The sequence below is a fragment of the Carcharodon carcharias genome, chromosome 15 (assembly GCF_017639515.1).
Source record: "Carcharodon carcharias isolate sCarCar2 chromosome 15, sCarCar2.pri, whole genome shotgun sequence".
NCBI classification, from domain to species: Eukaryota; Metazoa; Chordata; class Chondrichthyes; order Lamniformes; family Lamnidae; genus Carcharodon; species Carcharodon carcharias.
The window spans coordinates 19,105,682-19,110,344 of record NC_054481.1 but is presented as its reverse complement, the minus strand read 5'-3'; positions in this window follow the sequence as shown (position 1 = coordinate 19,110,344).

The window sequence follows — 4,663 nt, the reverse complement described above, 5'->3', positions numbered from 1 at the left end:
AAGCACCATTTGTGAACAGTGAAAGAATTAAAGGTCCAAGCCTGTGACCTTCTGTCAGAACTGGAAAACATTCCAGTTATACTGGGTTTCAGTCAGGTTTGGTGCAGGGAAGAAAGGAGGGCAGGAAAGAACAAAAGGCCTGTGATAGGGTGGAGGCAGGAGTGATTTAATAAAGCACCTAATGTCTGAAAAAATGGGGGTAGAGATTGTCTGGTGATCAGTTAGCTCAGTTGGCTAGATGGCTATTGTGTGGTTCAAAAATAATGTCAAGAGGACGGGGCTCAATACCTGTTCTGGTTGAGGTAGACATAGGGCCTCCCTCCTTGCCCTGCCCAGCAGTAAAATCACGTAGTTTGGCAACCCTCGAATAATCGAGGATGTTATCGGGTGAAGAAGAAATTGTCATTTGAAACTGATGAGCTCAATTTTGTGTCTGGCAGGCTGAAAACTGCCTAATCGAAAGATGAGGTATTCTTCCTCAGGGTTCCGTTGAATTTTATTGGAACAGTGTGGGAGGCTGAAGACAGAGAGGTCAGAGTGGGAGTTCGATGGAGAATTAAAATAGCAAGTGATTAGATACTAAGGGTTACACTTGTTAACAGAATGGAGTTGTTCAGAAAAGTTATTTCCAATCTGTGTTTCCCCATGGAGAAGAGACTGCATCACAAGAAGCAAATACAATATACTAAAGTGAGAGGTGTATAAGTTAGACAAAGTTTCACCCTGGGAGGAGTGTTTGGGAGCTCTGGATAATGGGAAGGTAGGAGGTAAAAGGGAAGGTGTTACATCTCCTTTGCTCACATGGGAGGGTGCTGTAGTATTTAATTTTTCTGTGTTTGATTATGAGAGTTTGTTAATAATCAATTCTCACTGTGCTTGATTGGTTATGCCTAGGTGTGGACTCAGAGAAAAGTAAACGAAGCTGTAGAAAAAGCTGGAAGCCAGAGCTGAAGCATGGAGCAGACATTTACACACATAGAAACTAGTGTCATCTCTGCATAGATTCGAGATATAAAATATACAACAGATGCCATAGGAAGGAAAGGGTCTTTTAGAGGTGATGGAAGAAAGGGTCAAGGGGTCATAAAGAGAGTGAAGAGTGGAAGATGTGTTTGGTGGTGGCATTGCACTGGAGATGACAGAAACTCCACTAAGTCCACTGTGATGTCACCACCAAACACATCTTCCCCTCCCCTTTCAGCGTTCTGAGGGGACCATTCCCTTCACGATGCTGGGAAGACTGAATGCAGATTGCTGTTTGCTTTGCTGCACACCTCTGTCATTTCATAAGCATGACCCTAAGCTTCCGTTTTCTTGCCATTTAATTTTCTGTCCCACTTCTGCGTACTCGGCCTCCTATACTGTTCCAATGAAGCTCAACAAAAGTTCAAAATACAGCACCCCATCTTTCAATTAGGCACTTAACAGCCTTCTGGACTTGAGCTCAATAATTTCAGATCATGACCCCGGCTCCAATGTTTTTCAGAAAGCATGTGCTGGTAATGATCCTGAATCTCACCTGCCTATTGCAAGCCTTCCCTTTTGGTCTTTCCTCCCTTCACCCCCTCTTTTGTCTACATCTGTGATTGCTTAAAGCCTGTTACATCAGTAACATTTTCCAGTTCTGATGGAAGATCACAGATCTTCCTAACCCTATGTTTTTCTCCACACATGCTGCCAGACCTGCTGAGCAGTCTCAGAATTTTCTGTTTATACTTTGTTTTAGTTAGTGTTAAATTGATCCCATGAGAAATCTCAGGGCTAGAGAAAGGAAACATTTTCCTAGGCATTCTATTGTGCCACTATCAAGCAATCCCATGCTAGATTTGGAATAAAGCTCCCTGTACTGTGATAAAAATATGCACTAAATTCTACATCAGATCATTCCCTAATGTACCAGGTGTATTTCTCATGCCACATATCAGCCAATAAGGGCTCTTTTGAGGGAGAATATTGGGACTTACATGCAAACCAAAGGATCCATTCTATCATACACATGTCATTGGTATGATTGTAGCCATCTGGAATACTGCAACCAGTTTTGATTTCCCTCACATGTTAGCCTTGGAAAGGGTTTAGAAGAGAGCTGTGAGAAATATTCCTAGCTTGAAGAATAGGCTTAAAAAGATAGGCTTAAAAAGCTGGGTCTATTTTCCCTTCTGCATTGTTGACATGGAAGAAACTTGGTCAAGGTTTATAAAATAACAAAGGGTTGCACTGCATGCTAATTAATTGGTTGTTCAGTTTTATCATGGCTAGTATTTCTGAATCGGGAACAGTTTGTTTATTCCACAAATGTTTTACATATGATGAGGCTTTATAGTGTATTGAAAAGTTCCAATTCACAGTTTTTTATTCATTTACATTGTGTGGGCTTCGCTGGCTGAGCCAGCATTTATTGTCCATCCCTAATTGCCCCTTGAGAAGGTGGTGGTGAGCTGCTTTCTTGAACTGCTGCAGTCCATGTGGTGTAGGTGCACCCAAAGTGCTGTTAGGAAGGGAGATCCAGGATTTTGACCCAGCAACAGTGAAGGAACAGTGATATATTTCCAAGTCAGGATGGTGAGTGACTTGGACAGGAACTTCAAGGTGCTGCCCTTGTCCTTCTAGATGGCAGTAGTCATGGGTTTGGAGGGTGCTGTCTAAGGAGCCTTGGTGAATTCCTGCAGTGCATCTTGTAAATGGTACCTCTGCTGCCACTGTGTGTTGGTGGTGGAGGGGGGGGTGAATGTTTTGAATGTGGTGTCAATTAAGTGGACTGCTTTGTCCTGGATGGTGTCAAGCTTCTTGAGTGTTGTGGGAGCTACATCCAGGCAAGTGGGGAGTATTCCATCACACTCCTGACTTGTGCCTTGTAGATGGTGGACAGGCTTTGGGGAGTCAGGAGGTGAGTTACTTGTCGCAGGATTCCTAGTCTCTGACCTGCTCTTGTAGCTACAGTTCAGTTTCTGGTCAATGGTAACCCCCAGGATGTTGATAGTGGAGGTAATGCCAATGAATATCAAAGGACAATGGTTAGTTTCTCTCTTGTTGGAGATGGTCATTGCCTGGCATTTGTGTGGTGCGAATGTCACTTGCCATTTGTCAGCCAAGCTTGGATATTGTCCAAGTTTAGCTGCATTTGGACATGGACTGCTTCAGTATGTGAGGAGTCGTGAATGGTGCTGAACATTGTGCAATCATCAGTGAACATCCCCACTTCTGACCTTATGATGGAAGGAAGGTCATTGATGAAGCCAACTGAAGATGGTTGGGTCTAGGACACTATGCTGAGGAATTCCTGCAGTGATGTCCTGGAGCTGAGATGACCGACTTCCAACAACCACAACCATCTTCTTTTGTGCTAGGTATGACTTCAACCAGTGGAGAGTTTTCCCCTGATTCCCGCTGACTGTAGTTTTGCTAAGATTCCTTGGTGCCACACTCTGTCAAATGCGGCCTTGATTTCAAGGGCAGTCACTCTCACCTCACCTTTACTGGTGAGAAAGAGGTTCCAAAACTCTACTCCTACCTTAAATTTGCTGCCCAAGTTGGTTGTAGAGGCAGAAACTCTAAACTCTTTTAAAAAGTACCTTACGTGCTATAAGCTGCAGGGATATGGGCCGGGTGCAGGAAGGCGGGATTGGAAAGGGCACCTGGGTGTCCTCGAGCTGGCATGGACAAGAAGGAATGGCCTCCTTCTGTGCTGTAACTTTTCTATGGTCATTTGGTTCTACCTGGCAACAGCTATGTAAAAATGGCAAATATTCAGTTTCCTTCTTTGCAAGATATGCCACCATGGTTTTACCGAACATAATCCAGTGAATTCTGATTTTTGTGTAGGAGCAATAATGCAGACTAGCAAATTGAACTAGGAAAATAGTTTTGTGTATCAACCTAGAATTGATGAAAATACATCATAAACCAGATGGAGTTGTTTAGTTCCAAAACTAGGCTGCTCATTTCTCCTTCACTAGACTGATGTACATCCCAACCTAATAGAGAATCACTGCCATGATGCTTAGTTTCACCACACTGTACTTAAGCAACAACAGAAGTTTTAAACAAGGTATAAACAGGTTCTGTTTGACTTGCCTTCTGATACATCCTCTACCTACAAGGGAGTACCTGGTCAACACTTGCAACCTTTTGTGCAAAGCAGATAAGTAAAATCTGCAAGAATTTACCTCTGGTATCTTCAATCATTAATATTAACTTCAATGCAACTTGCTACCACTTAGCCTCATTACTTGTAATCCTTATATTCCCCAGTAATAACAGGAAGTAAAGTAAACCTTTCTTTATCCTGGGCTGGTTTATGAAAGAGTTGCCCAGAAATGTAGATTTGCATGGAATCAATAAAACTGAATAATCTGCCACTAGAACCTGGTTAACATGTTTTTAAAATTATTATAAATTCTATTCCATTTGTTTTAAACAAAATCTGTGATGTCACTACCAATGCATGCTTGCAAGAGTAAATAAGTCTGATAAAAGCTAACACATTACAAATATTTTGGAAAGGACACAATCACCGAAGCACCCTGGATTAATGACTATTGTTACAGGCATTAATTCAGTTCCATCATACTGGGCTCATGCAGTCCCCATTTTGCTAATAATTGCATAGCTTAATCAAAAACAGTTCCAAAGCTGTCAACTAAGGGAAATTTGTAAAAGTTGA